Source organism: Lepisosteus oculatus, chromosome 14, assembly GCF_040954835.1.
Source record: "Lepisosteus oculatus isolate fLepOcu1 chromosome 14, fLepOcu1.hap2, whole genome shotgun sequence".
Taxonomy (NCBI): Eukaryota; Metazoa; Chordata; class Actinopteri; order Semionotiformes; family Lepisosteidae; genus Lepisosteus; species Lepisosteus oculatus.
The window spans coordinates 31,628,181-31,650,799 of NC_090709.1; the positions used below are offsets into that span (position 1 = coordinate 31,628,181).

Below are 22,619 nucleotides of genomic sequence, written 5' to 3' on the forward strand. Positions count from 1 at the left end.
TTTTGCTTCTGGAAGGTGAGGAAGTGACGCAGAGGTTCAGGGAAAGATATAAGGAATGGCGGTTTTTGTATGACCTGTTTGGCACAAGAGCACAGTGGCTGACCCTGCGCTCTGACCCCCAGCTTCTCTCCCTGTCTGTGTGTCTCATGGAGTTAGAAAGGAGTTACAAGCTGTGCAAACTTCCAAATCGGTAACATCATTTCAAGGGTGTATGATAGATCATTCACAAGATCAAATGGCTGTTTATTATTGTAAGATTGTAGTTCACTACTGTTCTTTTGACTCTTGAGCTTGCATTATACAGTCGTTGAGTGCATTTTGAATCTAAGAGATATCCAACTGATTCAACCTGTCTGATGAATGTTAAATGGGTTGTGACTTTTGGCAAAGTTTTTTGCAATATTATTTGTTTCATGAATACCATTCATCTCTAAAACAACTTTCCTGTCCCCTGAACATATGTTTTACATTGCTTGATCCCATTGGGTGCAACCTTTCCATTGTACTCATAATGTGTTTGCATTAGGAGTGTGTTAAATAAGCAGAAAAGAGCCCTTTTCTTCAACTGCTTCTGATCTTATACAGTGGTCAGAATCTGTCATCCAAAAGCTGATGAGTGGGGGGGGGGAATTAGTACAGATGCACAATCCATAAAAAAACATTAAAGAGCATAAGGGTTTTCATCACATGGACTTGTTTGACTGTTGAGGATTAATGTTTTGGTGGCAGATCAATTAAAGGACAATAACCAGAAACACTGGTTCTCACACTGAACGCATTCTCCTTCAATCTTTTTTACCAACAGGTGAGTGGAGTTGCCATGGGCACCAGAATGGGACCCAGCTATGCCAATCTCTTTGTTGGCTGGGTAGAAGAGCGCTTTTTTGCTTCCTACACTGGCTATGTCCCTGACCTCTACAAGTGATATATTGATGACTGCGTCGGTGCTGCCATATGCTCCGACGATCAGCTTAAGTGCTTCCTGCACCATTTCACCAACTTCCACCCGTCCCTCAAATATACGGTTAACATATCTTCCAACACTCTTCCGTTTCTAGACATCAACTACCCCAGACTCTCCACTTCAGTTTATTACAAACCCATGGATTCACACAGCTATCTCTTGTATAACTCATTTCACCCCAAACATACTAAAAACTCTCTCCCTTTTTCACAGTTCCTTCGGCTACAATGACTATGCAGGGACGACACTGACTTTGAGAACCAAGCCCTCAAAATGTACTCCCTTTTCATCAACAGAGGATACCCCAGCAATGTTATTGACGGGGCCCTTGCCCGAGCCAAAAACACCCCTCAGACCATCAACCCAATCAGGAACTCCTGCAGTAACAACCGCATTCCTTTGGCGTTTCCCTACCACCCTGACACACTTCCTATCCCCAGGACTGTTAACGACAACTTTTCCATCCTACACGATGATCCCTCCATTGGGGCCCTCTTTTCTGACCGCCCCATCATCTCATATCGCCGATCACCTAATCTGCGCAACCTTCTTGTTCACAGCTCCCTTGATCGCCCTCAGCAACCATCCACACCAGCTACTTTCCCTTGCAACAGAGCTCACTGTATCACATGCAAGTACACATCCAACACCACACTCATTCAAGGCCCCTCAGGACAATTCTGGATCACCCAGATGGCATCTTGTACCTCCAGCAACCTTATTTACTGTATCTCTTGTAGTAAATGCCCAGTTTCTCTCTACATTGGAGAAACATGAAGGAGACTTGGAGACCGCTTCAGAGAACATGTCAGGGCTGTGAAGATTAAAGATCTCTCCAAGCCCATCGTTTCTCATTTCACCTCTGACGGCCACGACCACTACAATCTCTCCGTCTGTTTTCTCAAAGATGGTTTTCTGAACTCATACGTTAGAAAGACTACCGAAACCAAACTTATCCTGCAGCAAGGATCACACCTCCCCCTTCTCTAAACAACAGACTGTTCTACTAAATTTTCTCCATTCATTGGTAGTTTCATTTCACACCTCTCAACACCTATTCTGACTTCACATCTCTTGATCGGCCTCTTCCTGTCCCCTGCTCCTGCCTCTCACCCCTCCTCCCTCCCAGCCTTTCATCTCCCACTATATTACCTTTGCCTACTGCCTTGTCTCTCTCACACCTGAAGAAGGCTCCACGGCTGAAATGTTGTTTTCTCTCTTCTTTTTTTCAGCATGGAATAAATCTATTACTTGTTCCTTAACAACCGGAAACACTATCTTCGGTCTTTCCAGAGCTGTAAGTAGTCATTCCAAGTTTATTAACTTGTCTCTGTTTTGTATGTACTCTTCAATAGCCACTGATGTTATTTACAACAGCTATTTTTAAAAATAAATTTGCATTTTTTAAAGAATTGGCACATTAGGTGGAGCGGTGGCTCTGTGGCTAAGGATCTGCAACTGTGCCTGGAAGGTTGCTGGTTTACATCCCAAGGTCGGCAGAGGAATCCTACTCCGTTGGGCTCCTGAACAAGGCCCTTAACCCCAACTGCTCCAGGGGTGCCGTATAAATGGCTAACCCTGCGCTGACCCCCAGCTTCTCTCCCTGTCTGTGTGTTAATGGAGAGCAAGCTGGGGTATGCAAAATAGGAATTCCTAATGCAAGAAATTGTATATGGTCAATACAGTGATCATATCTTATTGGCACATGGTAATCTCCAAAGAACACGGAATAGGTTTATTCCATGCTGAAAAGAGAAGAAAGAAAGCACAACGTTTTGACCATGGAGCCTTCTTCAGTTATGATTTGATTTTTTACAATCATACCCACACAAACTTTGCAAAATCTTGCACACACAACCCAGATATGTTGACTTTTTTTAAATTTGGGGGTAAGTTTAAGAAACACATAGTTCTTTTCTCAGGAATCCTCAGTGAAAAGGTATACAGATCCTGTGCAGATGCAGGAGCAAGTAGTTATTGAGACAGTCGAACAATCCAGAACGTCAGGCGAGGTCCAAGGTCGAGAGGCAAAAGGGAGTTCAGTAACCAGTAAGCGAGATTCAAACAGAAGACTCAATACCGAGTAGCAGGAAGCGGGTTTAAAAAGGGATGGTTAAAAAAGTGCTGCAGAGCGTGTGCTGATGGATTAACACATGTTATTATTAACCTGCTGCTGGTACTGGTTAGTTATTTTGTGAGTTGATCCCCAGTGGTCGTGACAGTGACAGAATGCTGTTTTGTGATTGATGCTATATTAAAATATAGGGCCCGTAAAATTAAGCACAGAAATAAAAACATTTAATCGCACTATCTCTATCGCACTCCTACACTATTAACATCCATTGGGAGTTGAATTTCAATTATGTTTCCACTTCATTCAGCTGTGTTTTCTATTTTTCAGATTGTTGGCAATGCCACATGTTAAAGAAGGACAGAGGAGTAGGAGCCCAGAAGTGTGGTCAAGGGTTGGTGGAGTAGGCCATGTGATCAAAAACTTTCTGAAGTTTCTAAGCTAGAAAAATAAATTAGGTGGCATGACAATATGTGGTCAACACTGTCAAACAGAGTCCTTGGAGAGGATTGCTACAGCAACAGGAAATGTTTATCAGTGATTTGGCATGAAGATAGAAAAAAAGTTAGAACCCAAGTGCTTAGGGCACAGAAGGGGGTGAGTATTGGTAAGGATTCCAAACCAGATGACAGTACACAATCTATAGTCAATATTTCAAGTCAAAGTGAGGGACATAGTTTGGAAGGCAACACAGAGCTCAGAAGTTCATCAGAAGATACAGAAGATGCATGGGCAGCACACGGCAGCACAGACAGTGGTGACATGTTAGAGGGAGAAAAAAAATCTGTGTAGAATCAGAAAAAAAGCCTGAAGAGCACAGTGAATATTCCCAGGGGGCAAGCTCGTCTGGGACGTCACCTCAGGATAAAAAGGGGATTAAGAAAGATTATGTCTGTGCTTAAAACTTTCAAAGTATGTCTAAAGGCTGAACAATGGAGAAAAATAGCACCTCTAAAAGGTACATCTAAACGAAGACGACCATGGACCCAGATGTTATATAGCGAGTTCAGGAAGATAAATCGTTGCTGCCCAATAGCCTTCATATACCAATACATCAGGAAAGAGAACAGCAGAAAAAAAAAACTTTCTGATGATAAAAGCAGTCTGTACCTTCAGGTCCTGCAATGTAAAATACATAATGACGACAAGACACAAACCAATGGGCAATGATGACATCACAATTGATGTTGTACAAGTAGGGCAAATACAGCACAGTAAAAGGGAAACAATTTCAACAAGCACGTCAGCCTTATCGTCGCAAGATTGCCAGTGCCCTCACAAAAGGAATCAGCAATGTATACTACAGGAACCTGAGCAGAACTCCGCTTGCTGAAATTGCAGCAGGCAATTTATCTAAACCACTAACACAGAATGTCCTGAAAGTCATTTCATCAGAGTTCAGGAACAGTAAACGCATTCCCTATGATCCAGTGTTTGAATTACATATGGCACAAAAATATATGAAAGCATGCGACTTCGACACTGTCCATTTTTCAGGATATATAAAGATTTTGCAGTTAGACACATTTGCTGTCTATCTTTACACAGAACAGAGTATGTGAATTCTTATTGCCCATCTAAAGATGAAGGAGAAAGTCAGCCTTTACCTGGATGCGACAGGAGGGGTAGTCAGAAAAATTCCATCGGAGAACAAAATAATTTTGTAATACAGTCTTACGTTACCTGGAGGTGGAAAAGAAAGCCTCCATTACCAGTGTCTGAAATGTTGACAACTGACCACACCATTGTCAGTATAGAACGTTGGCTACGTAAATTCATGTTTGACATCTCAACATGTACTACCAAGAGAGTGCAGCATGTAGAAACTGACTACAGCTGGGCCCTGATTCATAGTGGTTTTTTTGCCTTCAATGGGGACACCAGTATACCATGCATACTTAAATCGTGCAATGAAAGTCTGCCAAGGCAAACTTAAGTACACAGAACTTCAGATGTTCACTGTTCTGCACCCTTGCTCTGCCCAGGTCATAAAGGCTGTCTCTCAAGCAATTAGTAAAAAAACAACAGACAAAGCACTGCGAGACTTTGCAACATTTTCCTTTGCCATCCTGCAAAACAGCACATTTCTGGAGAACTTTGAGTGTCTACAGAAATGTTTTCAAACACATGTGTATTGTACTCTCAAGCAGGAGGTTCACAACTGAAGTCTAATCTACTGTCTGCCTCCTTAACGCTTACATTTCTCAAACAACCACACCAGACCAGATGGAAAAGGAAGCAGAAGTCAAAGACACAGATGAGGTACTATACCCAAAAATGAGAGGCAGCCTGGGCCGCTCTCCTTTCGCTGTGGAGTTCAAAGGTATTTATGAAGACAGCATATCAGTTCAAGGACATGATGACTATGGGACACAACACAATGTGAACCCCTATTTCTGTGAAGACATAATTAGATTTCTGTTGCAAAGATACATGGCATTATTTCCACTGTGGAGTGGAATTTTGTTGGGTGACCTGGCAAGATATGCTTCAGACAGCAAAAAAGACATATCAATGTCAGAGGTAGCACAAACAAGAGCCACTAATTGTCATGTTGAGACCTGGTTTGGCATTGTCAAGCATTCAATACTTCAGCACAGGAGGAAACTGAGGCCAGCAGAGTTTATTACGATAATGAGACAATCCCTCCAAGGCCGGTACAGAGAACATATAATCCAAAATGCTCTCCCCAAAAAGGTTTTGATGGCACCATTGATCACCACTAAGACACGTCATGAACATGCACAGGAACAATGGGCAAAGAGAGCACCAGGTGTAGGCAAAGAAACAAAAAATAAATTCTACAGCGCACCACAGAAAATTCCAATCCCCAAAAAAATGAGAAAACAGGAAAAAAAAAGTTAGCAATAGAAATATCGAAACAAGTGAAAATCGCCAGATGACAGCAATGGCCTGCAAGTACAGCAGGGGAAAGCAGGAACCACAGAATGTAAAGAATGGCAGCACAAAGCAGAAGGGAAAGTGTCACCCAAGCAAGCTGCCGTGGGCATGACTGAAGTGATCACACCACACTGTGATGCACGCCCCATCTCAAAACTTATAAAAGAGAAAACAGATTTCAGAAAGAAGGTAGGGTTTGTATTTCAAATATTTTTCTATGTGGACATTCACTTCTTTTTCAGAGCTTATGAATGTCATCTTCTACTACTGTAGGTGTTCTTTGTCGTTTCTCTCTAACTTGTTATACTTGTTGACAGTGGTGTATAATCTCAATTTTCGTTATGTTAGCTCCAGTGATCTCTTGTGTATGCTTTTGGCTTGGTAAATCTTTTTAAGGTTCACGCCCTTTGGAACATCAATCCGAGTGAATTAGTGGTTGCAGTTTTGCCATCCATGCACAGTGCAGACACATATATTCTTAGACACTCGGAGTTTGTGTCTCTGAAACCAGATGAGTGGCTCATAGGCGAGGTAAGATGAAAGTGTTTGATTGCATGCACTTGTTAAGGTTTCTGAGCTTTGTCCAATCAAATGTGTGTGGGTGCGTGAAATCACATCTTCAATTGTGTTTGCTTTTTCCATAAGACCATTGAGTGTAACTTTCAAGTAGTGAAAGAAACCATGGACTTGGGGAAGAAGGCTTTACTAATGAACCACTACACAACTGGGATAATCATGAGTGGGAATAGAGAGCTCATGGCTAGACAACATTTGTTCAAGGTAAAGACATCAAACACAAATTTTGATGGATTACATTGGTGAGGGGCAAACATGGTTTTTCTACTAACTAATAATTGTTTTATCAATAGAGAAACAAGGAGAGCTACAAACAATCAGAACATGACACAACTGTGCCCATGGTGATGCCTAAAAAAACTACCTTTATAGTCAGAAATCAAAATTCAAAGGTAGCACATCATCCATGTGAGGCAACCTGTTGTGCTAATCTTGTCATTCTTTTCATTACGGGTCAACTCTGAACACTACAAAGCCATTATTAGCTTTTTTAACACTGGTGTCCATTGGAAATTGTTGGTAAGTGTGGTGCAGGTAATCCAAAACAGCATAGGTTTATAATTACAATTGGAACCATTACACAGTTCAAGTGATTATCCCTGTTGCATCTAAAACAATTACAGTCACAATGTATGTGTTCCTCTCCTGTTAAAAAAGGTGGACATGGATAGTGAGTGTAAGGCAATGGTGACAGTGCACTTTTCCTAAATTATTATTGTGAATACTGCTGTGCAATGAACAGACAACCAAGCAGGTCAAAGTGTCATGTAGGAAAAAAAGTACTGTTAGGTCATTTTCTGACTGTCTTTGCCGAGGTTTGCAAAATATTAAATGTAAAATAATATATAAATATTATATATATATAAAAAACTTTTGTTTTCAAAACATGAAATTCCTGAAACTGCCTGTGTGTCTTGCCCCACATTAAATGCAACTTCATGTCTGATGACGGGCCATTTGTTTCTTGCAGTATCTGTATGCTCCATCCCAGAAAGTCTTTGTGGTCAACCCTATGGGGAGTGACAAGATGGCAGACTCCACTGCAGCGGCAAAAAGGTTCAGGTAAGAAATCAAGCATTGGTTTCGTGGTGAAACTCTGCATGGGCACACACACATTTCAGGTTCAAATTCAGCATGACAAATATTTCCTCATTTATCAATAACCTATTGTTTGGATTCACAGGGACTTTTTCAAGCTGAGAAGGAACGTCTTGGAAAAAGAAGACTGGTTGAATATCAACTTGCACCCAAGCGTGATTGGTCACACCAGGCAAGCAGATGCTTCAAGCTGTGGGGTCTTTGTGCTGCAGGACAGCATAACCTTTCCACGCTGAAATTTTGGACTGTCTCAAAACTATTGTATGAGAGATTTTTAGGGAAATAATTGTGACAAACTTTTGTCTGTTAGATGGGCACAGACATCATGAACAATTTCCCGGATATTCCAACATACATCGAAATAAACAGCAGCGCCAAAGAAATAAGAAAGTTGCGGAAAGACCTGTCAATCAGAATTCTTGAAGCTTCAGGTATTTTATTATTTGATCCTCATTGCCTACGTTTATTGGAGTATGTTGTTTTCCTGAAGCATGTTCTGTCTCTGTAACAAGTCTGAATGAAAAAGATTCTCAATTTATTTATATGCAGAACTCATTTGGGTGTTCTTTTTGTACTATATAACACAGTGATGAAAAGTTAATTAAATCACATTTCACACAGTTAAAATTCAATGACACTTTGGCCTTCGTCGTGGTTGACACAACCATTGTCTGGGAAAAGTGTGGGTCTAAATTGCCCATAAGGCAGCAAGCTGGTTGAACATAGCTGTGTTATCATGTGCCCCCTTAAAATCATAGCAACACAAGCTGACGCAAAAAAGGGTAACAGGTGTTGACAGGAGTATTCTGAGACATGACAATGTGCGGTTTAAGAAGCAGTAGAACACCTAATCAGGAAAGTGCATACGAAAAGGTCTCTATCAAACTGTCTTCAATTATGCAACAATGATCTGTAGATAACATTGGAAAAATCAGTCTATTTGGCATGTTTATTATAGCTCCTCTCCAGGACATGTGCCTGATGTATGGAGAAACACCGGTGCGGCAGACAAACTGGGTAAGTGAACATCATCTCTATCTGTATGTGTAATGTACACACATACTAACAAAACATACCATTGAAATGTGATAGCTGAACTGATATAAGGTTTACTGTCCGTGTAGATTCAGTGTGACAGTTGTGAAAACTGGTTCCATGAATTGTGCATCTCAAAAGAAGAGTATGAAAGCGCAAAGAATGAAGTATCATGGATATGTACATTTTGCCAACCCCAGTTTGGTGAGTATGCTCTGCATGCAAACTATCACTATGAAAGGGTTTTTTAAGCAGGACATGTAGTTTTAGATTCAGCAGAAACATTGGATGACATATTTCAGTGGACGTTATAATTGTTTGTTATTGTTAAGAAGTTTGGATTGCAGGCTTGTCTTCTGGCATTAATGGTTCTATAAATTAGAGATAACTTTTAAAAAAACACACCAAAGAAGGCACACATAAAAGATTACTGATAATCTGTGCAATTTATTACATGACACAGACATCTCAAAGATAGAATTACTGTGTCAGATTAATGATTAGACATGGATGCATCAAATCACTTACTAGGTTTCTTTCCAATAGTATAGAAACAAAGACACGACCATGAACACCTAAAAGAGCTTGCCATTTAGCACAGAAACAATATAATGTCTTGCTGTAAAAACACAAAGTAAGAAAAAAGGAGTTTGATTAGGAGAGATCTGGCAAATTGTGCAAATACCTAGATCTTGATCTGTGACCCATTTATACTCCTTGGATCCTTTGCAGTTCATAACCCTTCTTACGGTTTTATATTTCAGGCACTGTTGATGAGTGAGCATCCACCCCCTACTCCCAAGAATTACATAATAGACATGTTGGAAACTCAACAAGACTGTCAATGTGTTCTCAGCAGAATTCACCTCCAAAAGACACGTAAGTACAAGTTTCAATATCCCCCCAAAATTTATCTTGGGTAAGAGTAAACTTTCGTACACTTTGCCAAAAAATAATGAAAAACACTAGAACACAAAATCACTAGAAACCATTTGTTATCTATTGCCAGAAACCAAACAAAGTCTGTATGAAAACAGTAAAAAAGTTAATCATGTTAACACACTGTTAACATCACTGTAGTAGTGCAAAGAAATGTAAATCGACAGTATGTCAACATGAAATGATTTCCAGATAAAATTGTATCCATCCTAGAAAGATAGATTAATCAAGAAATTCCACTCCGTTGTGAGAAAGATAAAAGAAAACTGGCTTCTATCAAATAGAAGTGTATCTAGGGTGATTTCTTATTATTAGGTTTCCAAAACAGTACCCTATCTACCTTCAGACGGGGCACAGTGCTAAAAGGATTCTAACCGGAACAACAAAACACAATCGCATCATCAAAGTCCGAACCCCACCGGCTTTCAATATCGTACCATGTACATCTCCAGGAGTGGAGACTCATCAAAAAGAACAGCCTAGAACCAAAGTGATACCACAGTGACTTTTCTTACAGTAACGTTAAGGTAGTTGTAGGATGCTGTCTAGATCGATGAACAGATTACGTTAACAATAGCAAGCAGGTAGCAGAGCTAGCTGTTCTGCTTCCTATGGTCATATTGAGCATTTAGGCACACAGCCCCTAAATTGTGGAAATATATGTCAGACCTTTTTAAGGATGCCCCATACCTACAAGTATATTTATCAATGCTGTAGTCTTCTACATCGTCTCTGTAGTCTTCTTTATCCCGAGTGATCTAATTCTTTAGGAGGTGCAGAAACATAGATATCAAGTGGGTAAGTAGACAACCACGTTGCAATTGTTTTTTCTGTGTCTAACCCATTTATTTTTCTCCACACCATTCCTCCCACTGTTCTCTCTTCGGTGCCTTTGGTTGATATTGAGCTCCGTCCCCCATGACAAGGGATCCTCCTGGATTACTGAAGCAAGGAACCCAGCCTACAAAACTCAAGATCCTGTACTGCTCAACCCAGTGGATGGGACACACTCAACATTAACATCTAGTCTCACATAATATATGAAATAGAATTCACCGTGTCAATCTGCATGGTTGTGCATGTGAACTGTTTCTAGTAACTACTTGTCATATACAGCCAGGACCTGGAGGGGAGGTCAACCATCAGGCCTTGGACCCCCAGAGATTATTTTTCTCCTTTGGAGTTTTTTGTTTTTCTCTCCTTCGTGCCTGATGGCTACACAGTCACATCATCAAGACTGCATACCACACCTTCATTGTGATTACAGATATAGCTTATTTAAAATGTGAAATTAGGAAAAAACTAAAACAAAACAAGGGAAATAAAAAGAATGTAAAATCTAAAATTTTCAGATGTTGTGATGAAGCTTTTGACTCATGAATAGCACCCCCTATCCCAGTGTATTACCTGTAGTGTAATCTTCAGAAAATCATAAAAAAATAAAGAAAGGGGCCACAGCCACAACAAGGTTGTATGAGGTTCGGGGGGCTGTCTGGTGTGTAAAACACTTGGTTGTAGCATTGTGAATGTTGTGCTTCAAATGCTATTGAGTCAAGAAGAGGACCTCCCTATCCCAGTGTATTGCGTGTCTAATAGGTGCCGTATTGAAAAAATCATAACAAAAACTGAAAGAGGTTTCACAACCCAAAGCAAGGCTGGGAAAGGTCAGAGGACCTGCTTAGTGTGTAAAACACTTAATTGCAGCATTGTGGGTGCTGTGGTTTAAATGCTATTGGCTTGTGAACAGCATCCCCCTATCCTAGTGCACAGTGCCACATTCAATAAAACCATGAGAAAAAGAGATTCACAACCCAAAGCTCTCCCAGTCTTCTGTGTAAACAATCATGGACATCATGATTTGAACATCATGGGTGCTGTTTTTAAAAAGCTGTTGAGTAAAGAACAGGAATTTTCTTGCAGAATGAAAACAGGAAATAAAGAAAGGGTTTCAGAAATAAAACAAAGCTTTATTCCCGTGCTGACAGTCTGGGTAATTGGAAACTGCTGTTCTGCTTCCTATGGTCATATATGGGTTTTTCGCATGAAACTCTATTGAGCAGTATTTCTGTGTAGTGAACGTATGTATGTATACAGCGGTCCCCCAGTGTTCCAGATGGTGCGTAATTGCGCATCAATCAAAACCCCGAGTGTCAGGAAAGAATAATAAGCTCACTGATATGTTTATTTCAAAGTCGTGGTCTTTAAAATGCATTTGGTTTAAAGGCGTTCTGTGTTATATGATATGTGATATGGACACAAGAATATTCGTGCGTGGAATAAAAAGACAAACTGAAGGCTGTGAGAACATTCACAATGTACTTTATACACAGAGCAATTGTATATACAAAGCAATTGTTTCATAAAAACGCTACAGGCGTGCCAAAATCGTTTTCGTACTTCAAGCTAACTTTACCCCGGTGAAAGTTACAGACAGGCTCCACTCTTTTGTTGTGATGTCATTTTAATTAATGTTAGCTGTGATTAGGTGTCGTTTTTGTCTCTTTTAACTTAAGAGTTAAAGAGTTTAAGAGTCTGCTCCTTTCTTCCTGGTATAGAAATAACATGTTCCATGTTTACAACCACCACTATAAATTATTTGGTCAGCTCTAACGCCTGTCTGCGTTGACAAGGCATCTCAAAATGACATATTAAATAAGAACACGATCCTTCCGGTTACCATTCCTGTGGTTGGAGCGTTGTTTCGCCCTTTTTCGTTCTTCTACAATATTTACAGACAGGGCTTTATCACTGGAGTTGTACAGAAGAAGTGTGCATCAGTACTGCTGTTGTTCTATGCGTAGTTTAACCGAGATCACTTAAAAGATGCAAAAAGCTTTCAAAGAAAACAGAATTGAAAGACAGTAGAGTAAGGAGGTAAAAAAGCACTCCCCCGTCGAGGAATTAACCACCGTCGCCCATGTGACTGGATATAAAAATAACTGATTCGTTTTTTGCCCAGTCTCTGGAAGCTTCAATGCGATTATTTTTCCTTCCTTATTTCTTCATTCCCATGAATTTACTCTGTAGTAGAGGAAACACGAAAGTGGGAAATTGTAGGCATTCTCCATTAGCACACAGCACCGGGGATGTAGCTCAGTGGTAGAGTGCATGCTTTGCATGTATGAGGTCCCGGGTTCAATCCCTGGCATCTCCACGTGCTTTATATTATTGTGCTCACATCGCAGTCTTCTGTTGAGTGAGAACTCTTTGTCGGTGTTCATAGAGAGCCAGGTTTACACAATTAAGTTCAGTCACACACGAAGTGCTACAGTGTTGCTCTGCTGTTTTAGATGTACCTCCAAAGCATTTAGTTCTGTTAACTACAACAAATGATTTGAACTATTTTAACATCATATTCAGGAAATCCAGAGAACGTCTCCACACTTGTCGTGGCTGTTGAAGAAATCACCTGTTAAATCTCACCCGGGATTTCCTGAGAAATCATTCAGCGAGCAATCCTCCCTCTGGACTCCACACTAAACTGAAAGCTGCGCGAATTCCTCACTGCGTGTCTTGTACTGTTACAGGTGCTCTCGTGTAGATGTGGAGCACAGCCATAAGGACACTTTGAACTTTTTCCGTATGTGAAGGAAAAGGCAAAAGAGCATGAATAGTATTAATCGTATAAAATATCCATGGTACAACTCGAGAAAGTACTGAAGGACTAAACAACGACTTTTGATGATTACAAGAGATTCAAGAAACACAACCGTCCACACACGGGCTTGGATCCTGAACGCTTTAATTAAGACAAAATGAAGGATACGAACTGCAAACTCTCTTCACGTCTTACAGTTTGTGAAATAAAACAATTTCTTACTTTCTTAATAATTTCTTACTGCTGATAGACGATTTATTGCATTTTAACAAAATCACAATTACAAACATTTTGGGTTAAACTGTTATTCACACACTCTAACGAAGATAAACGTTAGTGTCTTCCGGTGTGTGAGCCCATTTCTAATAAGAATAAAAAATAAGTTATATAAATTGAATTGTTCTACTTTTTATACTTACATAGTCTTATTAATATTTCAGTTAAATATTTTCTTCTGTAGTAATACTAGTCTCGATTTACAATTTTTGGACATGGTGCATCTTAAATAACTTTGTTATTAGTTTCGGTTTTGGAAAATCGCGCCCAGAAGCTACCAAAACTGGTAATGCAATAGCAGCCTTCTGGGTGGAAAACAAAAAGTATTTCTTGGTATGAATCCTAGCTCATTTATAGGCGGCATTCTAGGACTTCTCGCTTCAGAAATCCTGTCAACGCATCGTACGTTTCTACTCCATCAATATCAGGAGTGTTATCACTACCAAACGCTAAGAATAGATCCTGGCAATACAAGATCTTCGTTGGAAAATTGTTTATTTTATTTTTTTAAAATATTTTCAATACCATCCAAAAAATGTCAAGTTTCAATTGTATGCAACTGATGAGATCTCTCTTCGATGGAAGTTATAAGTACATCCAAAACACATTTCTTGTGGATCCAGAAGAGGATCATTATGAGGCTCAAAACATGCCTGTCTCTTCATTTTTTGAGGACGAATTGATTATTGAGGTGTAATCATTGGTTCAAAACCCAAATCATCTGCTATTGCTGTTGTTTCTTTGATAGTTTCTTCAAATCCTTCAATTGATCTTCGATATCGAGGGATAATATCATACAAGTTGTGGTTTTCTTTTAATCACCAATTTTATTAAAATTTCACCTTCTTTTACAGGTGTCTTGCATCTATCACAAGATATAACAGTCCCCTTGCGTCCTCAGGTAAAATGTTTTAAAAAGTACAACAAAAGTACAATATACTGAACAGCATTTATGCTTACATGTATATTAAAATGAAGGTACATATACCAAGATATTAAAATACAATTGTACAGATTTGTGAAGTTTTCCACCAAATCTGCAGTGTAATTTTGAAGTATTATAGCTGAGAATGCAGGATGAGTATGAAGATCAAATTCAATGAGTGGAAATGATTTTCTTGGAAGTTGCTGATGTTGGTCATTATTGATCAGTCCAGGTGATATTGACTTAGGTACTCAAATGTTTACTTGGTGTAGCTTGAAATGTGCAAAACACTCACATTTCTTTCAAATATGAAGATGTTTTACTGTATCTAGTGCTCTGTACTGGTCAATCTGGGTGCTATAAAATACCTATGGTTTGAGGTGCAGTATAAAGTGAATATTGGGGTGTCTCTAGTGCTGTGGGATGCTGCGTTTTAAATTGAGCAGCTCCTGAAGGCAGGACAAGGAGTCTTAGATAGATAGATGCAATTTCTTCTCATGGGATCAATAAAGTTTCTATCTACCTTAACCTTTTGATTTGAAGGGAATGTAAATAACAGCCAGGTTGTCTCTTTGGTTGTGTTGTATCTGGCTCTGTCGACAGTGCCTTTTGTTCCTTGTGTGGATTAAATCATACTTATGAATTGATCACAAACATTTAGGCATTCTCTCCTTCTGGGGTTGATTTTATCATTGTGAGTGGCCAAAGGTTCCTTATATATTTAATTAAAAGTCTTTAATTGTACAAAATTAAGAAATTACAAATGAATGACAAAATGGTTTTAAAAAGTTTATTTTTAAAAAGGAAATGTTAAGAAAATGTATATACATTTCTGCACATCAGAAATGTTACATTCAGAATTCTATATCAATTAATAGTTTTATTTCAGAAACATATCATATTGTACAAGAAAAAAGACTGAATGGAATAGGGAACTTTAAGGTCTCCCTGTTTTAAAACACAAACTGCAGGTCCTGTAGACAAAGTCAATGAGGACAGTGACTCACTGGTCAGAGCTCTCAGGTGACAGACAGTGCTAGTGTGGAAGCAGTGGAGTGAAGTGGACTCAGGTCACAGACAGTCTCAGTGCTCAGAACTGTTTTAAGACTGTGTGACTCTGTTGGTGAAGCTCTTCTGTGTCTAGACCTGCTGGAGGAGGTTCTCCCAGACAGCCCTGTCAGTCTCACAGCGCCCATCCTCTCCCTGAGAGTCATCCCCAACATCATCGTAGTCAGTCCTATCAGGGGCAGGGGCTCCTTCTTCAGAGGGCAGTGTGGGCAGGACCCTGTCCACTCCAGGGCCAGGCTGGAGGACACCTGACAGAGAGACAGACTCATGATTTGTCAAATGAGCCAGTTATTGAAATAATATTGTTACATATTAGGATTATGAAAATTGTGAATATAAAAAATGACTGAGTAGATAAATTAAAAAATAAATTAATCATAACCCCCAACTTTTAAAGATTTTGCCAAGAATATACCCAAGCATTTGGTATAGTTAAAGGCACATAAGAGATTTGTTCTTTGGAACAGCTTTATTGAAAAAAAGTAATAGTTGAGACAATTAGTTAAATATTTGTTAACAACACTACACACAACATAAACATACAACACGCAATTACAAATTTGCTAACAAGGTGTTTTAGACACCTACATCCTAAACACCCAGAAAATCCTCAAACTGCTACCAAGTATTCAGCTTTTACAGAACACCTACATAAAAGAAAGAGATAAACCAAACCTTCTAAACCAAAGACATTACAACCTACAGTTAAATCTCTTTCTTTGTGAACCCAATTGCTACAAAATGAATGGGAACCTATCTCCCTGTTCTAAAGATGCTCCCACTAGCCAGGAGAGGCACTTTTTAACTAAGGGATTATATAAAAAAGAAATAAAAGTTTCTAAAAACAACAGAAAGGCAAGCTCTCTTTATGAGGTTCAAAGACTAAACTCCAGTCTGGTCTTTCCAGTTGATCTGGACAAGTAGTAGAAGCAAGAAGTAGCTCTCGCCTTCTACCATTCCTGGACAGTTGATTGACAATCATTTACCCAGAACTTTATGGTTGCTTTGATCTCTGAATCTCACACCTCAGCAAACATCTCCTTGCTTTGCAGCCACTAGCCATGTACTGTAATTGGAATTGGAATTGATGACATTACCCAGGTGTACCTAGATTTTTTAAAACACTTACATAGTCACAATAGTGTAGTGAATGGGGATTTTAATTTAAATAAATATTTTAAATAAGAAATTATAGCAGTATATTTTGAGAGTACTTGTATGTTATGCATGAGAGCACCCCAGTATTGACCAGGTCTAGTTTTGCTCGGCATCTATGATTTGCTGAGATAAGGCTATTGTGAGGCAACACTGAAGAAACACGTGTGGTTATATTTATATAATTCAGGATTTTCTACATAAGTTCTCTAAATGTCAGCCTGGTTTGAGGTGAGAGTGAGTACTGGACTGAAGACCTCCTCACTCCCACACTGAGCCCCCTGACTCCATCTCCCCTCACCTGGTACTGGGTCTCCCTCACTGTCCTCCACATCATCGTATCCAGAGGGCAGCTCGTCAGAGAGGAATCTCCCTGTGAACAGGAGGACAGATCAATATTACCTGCAGTCAGACAGCAGACTCATTGTCTTCAACTGGCTGTGGAAGAAGCCAGGGTGTGAACAGAAACACAGAGTTTATGATGCTTTCCTTCACTTACTTTGACAGCAGTTGAGAAAGAAAACTCTACAGATTTAAAACCAGTATGGTGAGATTTTCTACAAGTGTTAAGTCCTCAGATCTTCCTCAGAAGATGGAGACTAATCACTCCTGAAGACTCTCTCCACTCACCTCTCCTGGGGGCGCTGTAGGTTCCCTCTCTGGCCAGTTTGTACTCTATTTCCTCATAAACGGCATCATGATAGGGGGCGAGTGCTCCCTTAGATAGGGCTGTGTGAGAAAACAGACACTCAGGGTTAACATACAGGGAGAGGAGTGCAAGACATTGACTACTAAACCTTCTTTGGACATTACAGCACATAAATGTTATGCTTCTGGATTTGCAAATTTCCTGATATCTCCATCTGTAATTGTTGATAATCTTTTTTAAACTTTAAATGGTTTTCTCTACCAGGTTTATTCCTCAAGGTAATTATGTAAATATAAGTTCCATGTGAGTGACAGAACTGACCACTAGAGGTCACTATGTGGATGGAGAGTTCCCTCCCTACCTTTCCTCAGATTCCTGTTCTGGATCAGCTGCCCCACTAACAGGGCCAGCACCACGAAGAGCAGAGCCCCCAGCAGCAGGAGGACCAGGGGCGAGGCAGACAGGCCTCCCAGTGGCTGTGTCTGGGTTGTTGTCCTGGTTCTGCCTGAGAGAGGGGGAGAAAATGGATGAACAGGGATCAGGAGAGGTGCTCTTGGGCTCATATACACTTCGACACATGTCCTGTTCTCCTCCTGTTCCGATATGTGGCTATCATGGCTTCAGGGTTAATCCAAGATCACCGAAGAATAGTTAAGGATTCCCAATCTAACCCATCAGGACTGTCACTAAATCAGTAAGGAAAGAGAGGACACTAGCACAAGATCTACACTGGGAATCTGAAAACACTGATCTTCACCCTGAGAGAGGAGAGGAGACATTACAACAAAACTGGGAATCTGAAGAGACACTGATCTTCACTATGAGGGAGGAGAGGAGACACTACAGCTACACTGGGAATCTGAAGAGACACTGATCTTCACCCTGAGAGAGGAGAGGAGACACTACAGATACACTGGGAATCTGAAGAGACAGAAAGACAGGAGTTATCAATGACAAGGAAGATTTCTGTTCACCTGTAGCTGTTGCTGGACTGGCTGTTGTCTCTGACAAACCTGTAAAAGAGATAGGAGAACTGTCATTATTTTGCCTTTGGTTTTACAGCAGGTTGAATCCACAGTGGTCTTAAAAAGAAAATCTTTACATTTGTTCCTTGAGGTCAAATCTAGGATTGCTGGATGAATGGTGTCTTGTTCGGAATTAAAGCCTAGTGTTGTTCACATACACAGGGCTACAAAACATCCCAATCTTGTGACTGATGATCTTAGTTGGTTCAGTTAGATATTAAGCAGTGATAGAGTATGGGTAACATAAGTCTAACTTCTCCATTGATCTGCTACCTTGTTCATCTACAGTTCTAAGACTCTCCTCACCTGTACAGGTAACCCCTGCATCCTCCTTGTGTCGACAGTCGCTCTGATTCAGTCCAGAGTGACAGCAGTCCCACAGGTGAAGCTCACTGCCTGTGCAGTTCACCTCGTCCAGCCAGATGGTGCCACTCCCTGGTCCGAATGAGGCCTCTATCTCTGCGCTCATTGCATCCCCACAGCCCAGCTGTCTGCAGACCACCTGGGCATCCTGCAGGTCCCAGGAGTCATCACAGACTGTCCCCCAGGAGCCCTCGTACCGCAGCTCCACCCGACCAGAGCAGTTAGTGCCTCCAGCCAGGCGCAGAGCCAGTGGGACTGAAAGTCAACAGAAAGTTTACCGAGTGTCATCAGATCTGTGACTGTAGAAGAGAGCAGTGAGGTTACTGAGTGTCATTAGATCTGTGACTGTAGATGAGAGCAGAGAGCTTACTGAGTGTCTTCAGCTCAGTGACTGTAGTAGAGGTTAGTGAGGTATTGAGTGGCTCTAGAAGAGAGCTGTATGGTTACTGTTCCTCAGCTCAGGGCTGCAGTGTCTCTGACTGTTTTACACACTGAACTCACCTGGGCAGTGCTGCTGAGGCTGCTCTTCCTGAGGGGCTGGAGTGCTTCTGTCAGCTTCTTTTCTAGGACCTTCAAAGATTAATAATAATTATTTCATTTTATACATGTTTGGATATAAATTACTAAGAATTCAGTTTAAAGCTTTTGTCTGTTTTAAATATGGCAAAACAAGAATTCACAGAGCATTACTCTTCCCTCTGTACCTGAGCAGGTGATCTCAGCCACTTCCCGATCTGTGCAGTCATTCTGACCCCAGGGGGAGGAGGGACACTGCCACAGGGTGGAGTCATGTTTGCGACAGGAGACAAAGTCCAGCCATTTGGGATCAGGGCTCAGCCTGGAGTTTGTCTCTCTGACGGTGCCCTTGTCTCCACAGCCCAGCTGTTCACAGATCACTGCAACTGTGGAGTCTGTCATGCTGTTGGCACAGATGCTGCCCCAGGTGCCGTTGTAGTAAACCTCTGCCTGTCCTGAACAGCCTGCAGACAGTCTCAGGAGAGTGTGATCTGTCAAGACAGCAGGGAAAGTCAAAGGCAACAAACCTTGACAAGACAGCCCAATGTTTCATTCTGAACTGATAAGAAAAAAAACAACAAACAATGTGAACAGCAATCAGTCTCATTTCCTGTGCTAATCCAGTTATAACTGACTCACGTAATGAAACAAGGACAGCTGTATAATAACACAGTTGACATGAAGGTGACAGGTGTGTGTGGTGCTGTTCATTCAGAATCTGGACAGTGCATCACACAGAGCTTTAAAATCCCATTACATGATCAGGTTCTGATCCTAAACGTCATTCTGATCAGCTTGGCTATTCAGCAGGAGCACAACTAGGAGATTGAGACATGAAAGTAGAATGTGTGGTTCAGGGTGAGTGGTGCTGCGCTGTGAGTGGAGAAAACGTGGCTCAGGGTGACATTTAACACCAAGTGGTTCATCAGGATCTGACAGGAAGATTCTTGGAACGAATCAAAATGAAACATTTGAGGCAGAAAATCATGAAATATAATGCCCAAGACAAATACACCCAAACAAACAACAGGTCTTATTGATGTGAGAAGTTTAAAGTTTGGACCCTAGAGTTTACTGGAGGACTGAGATGAATATCTCCATTCACTAGTGGAGGGGAATTTATCTTGAGTGCCAGAGTTTCTTTCTCTCTTTATTTATTTTCGCTGGGATGTGAATATGTGCATTCCCAGCTGTATCATCAATATAAACACCTGAAGAAGGCTCCACGGCTGAAACGTTGTGTTTTCTCTCTTCTTTTTTTCAGCATGGAATAAACCTATTACTTGTTCCTTTGCAGTCTACGCATGCTGATGCAGCTACCCACCTGAACTCATCAATATAAATATTTATTTTAAAATTAATTCTGCATCCAGCTCAGTCTTTTCCTCAACAAGATGTATTTAAGCACTCCAGATGCAAACCATATCCACAATGTGGAATTCCAGTATGTGGATTATTTTATTTAGTTAACTTACTGAACACAATATTCTCACATCCTCACAAATCAAACACATCTAGGCACTCTAAATGAAAGCCTTATCCACAATGTGGGATTAAAGAATATGAATCATTGTAATTTTAATTATCTCCCCTACCTGAACACAGGATTCTCACATCCTCCTTGTGTCCACAGTCATGCTGTCCCCACCATGCTGAGGAACACTCCCCCAGGGACGACTCATTCCCCAGACAGCCTACCTCATCCAGCCAGATGGGACCAGTTCCCTGGCTGAAGGAGGATGGCACTGGAGCACTGAGGGCCGCCCCACACTGGAGCTGCCTGCATACCACCTGAGAGTCTGCCTGGTCCCAGGAGTCATCGCAGACTGTCCCCCAGGAGCCATTGTGATAAGCCTCCAGCCTCCCAGCACAGTCAACTCCTGCCCCAACCAGCCTGAGGGACAGCTGATCTAGGAGCAGAGAATTAGAGGTCAGGGGTCAGAGATCAGGAGTTCTAAGAGATCACCATGACCTGCTATTACAAGTTGAAGATTAGCTCAGCCCACTAGGCACAGCAGATACAGTCAAAGTACAGTGTTTCTTGACTTTTGATTAATTTAAATTACTTTTCTGACCCACTGCCGGGCACAGAGACAATAGCTCCACCGGTGACAAATTGCATTATTCAGATAGATGTGTTTACCATAGATCCCAAAGACCCGAGTGTGTTTGTGACACACAGAAAAAAACTGCACACACGCAGCTGTTGCCTCACAGACTGATCTGGGATTCCACTTAGCAACAGAGACATCAACACACACTGAGAGCCCTGGAGATACAGAACAGGGGCTAATTCATACCTGGTGTTTTGGAAGAGGGAACAGCTGAAGAAGGAAAACCTGTGAAACAAACAGAGAGAGAGAAATCAGACTGTGAACCGTGTATGAGAGGTACAATTAAGCACAAGAAATGAAACTAGAATTAAATCAGCACTGATGTGATTAAGACAGTCCTCATCCTCTCTTTACCTGCTCCAGGTGAATCTCTGGTCATATTTGAGTCTGTAAAAGAGAAGGAAGCAGCTCATTTCTGTCCACAGGAGTGATGTTTCACCAGTGGAGTGTCAGCTGTGTGTGGGGTTCAGGTGTACATAACATCTGTAAACCTTGACTTTCTGAGACTCACTTTCTTTTCAGGCTCCTGTTCAGTTGGGCTCTATTAATTAAACTAATTAAGCAGGTCAGATGTTAATTACAGGATACTGAGTTAAATAACTTTCTTTCATCTTTTAGAACCATCAGTGAAATCAATATAAATATAAAACTGATTTTTAGTCCTCAGTTTATTTGTGTATCTCTCCATCAGAAAGAAAATGACAATCTAATAACCCCTTGAGGGAATATTTGAGATAGATATGACATGTTTAAAACACACTCACGTTTTAAGGAATATGTGTTTTCATCTTTCCATCTCTTACATAACTGGCAGTGTGTAACAGAGCAGATATTCAGTCAATCATGAAAAGAGTGTGCTGCTGTGTGTAAGCAGAGGGAGTGTCACTGTGTTTTATCACACGATTATCACAGCATTTATCACAGCATTCTCACCAGAGATGACTCCTGCGTCCTGTCCATGAGAGCACACTGCTCTCCCCCATGAAGAGACAGCGCAGTGTGAGAGACGGCTCTCATTGCCCCGGCACTCAAACACATCAGCCCATACTGGTCCACTGCCCTGTCCAAACAGGCCTGTCCTGGTGCTGCTACAGCCTCTCCACAGTCCAGCTGCTGGCAGAGAGCCCTGGCATCTCTCAGATCCCAGTACAGGTCACACACTGTCCCCCAGTCCTTGAAGAGCCACTGTAACTCCACTCGGCCAGAGCAGGAGTCAGAGCCGTTCGCCAGCCTGAACCCTGTGTATCCTGCAGATAGGAGAGAACTTCACCAGCATGACACCACAGCAGGCCACAAGAAATACAACAAATTAAAGTACCAATACAGTGAAAAAAACTATAAGATCC

General features: G+C 41.0%; 1 long non-coding RNA gene, 1 other non-coding gene and 1 pseudogene across 2 annotated transcripts; 2 read left to right on the forward strand and 1 right to left on the reverse strand.

Annotated features, from left to right (window-relative positions):
* LOC138242338 (zinc finger protein 850-like) overlaps positions 1-22,619 on the reverse strand; it is a 1,462,105-nt pseudogene that overhangs the window by 1,058,088 nt on the left and 381,398 nt on the right.
* On the forward strand, positions 8,567-9,496 carry LOC138242383 (uncharacterized). Its single transcript, XR_011191537.1, has 3 exons — positions 8,567-8,627; positions 8,735-8,849; positions 9,410-9,496. It is a non-coding gene; the product is annotated as an uncharacterized lncRNA (long non-coding RNA).
* On the forward strand, positions 12,667-12,738 carry trnaa-ugc (transfer RNA alanine (anticodon UGC)). Its single transcript has one exon. It is a non-coding gene; the product is annotated as a tRNA-Ala (tRNA).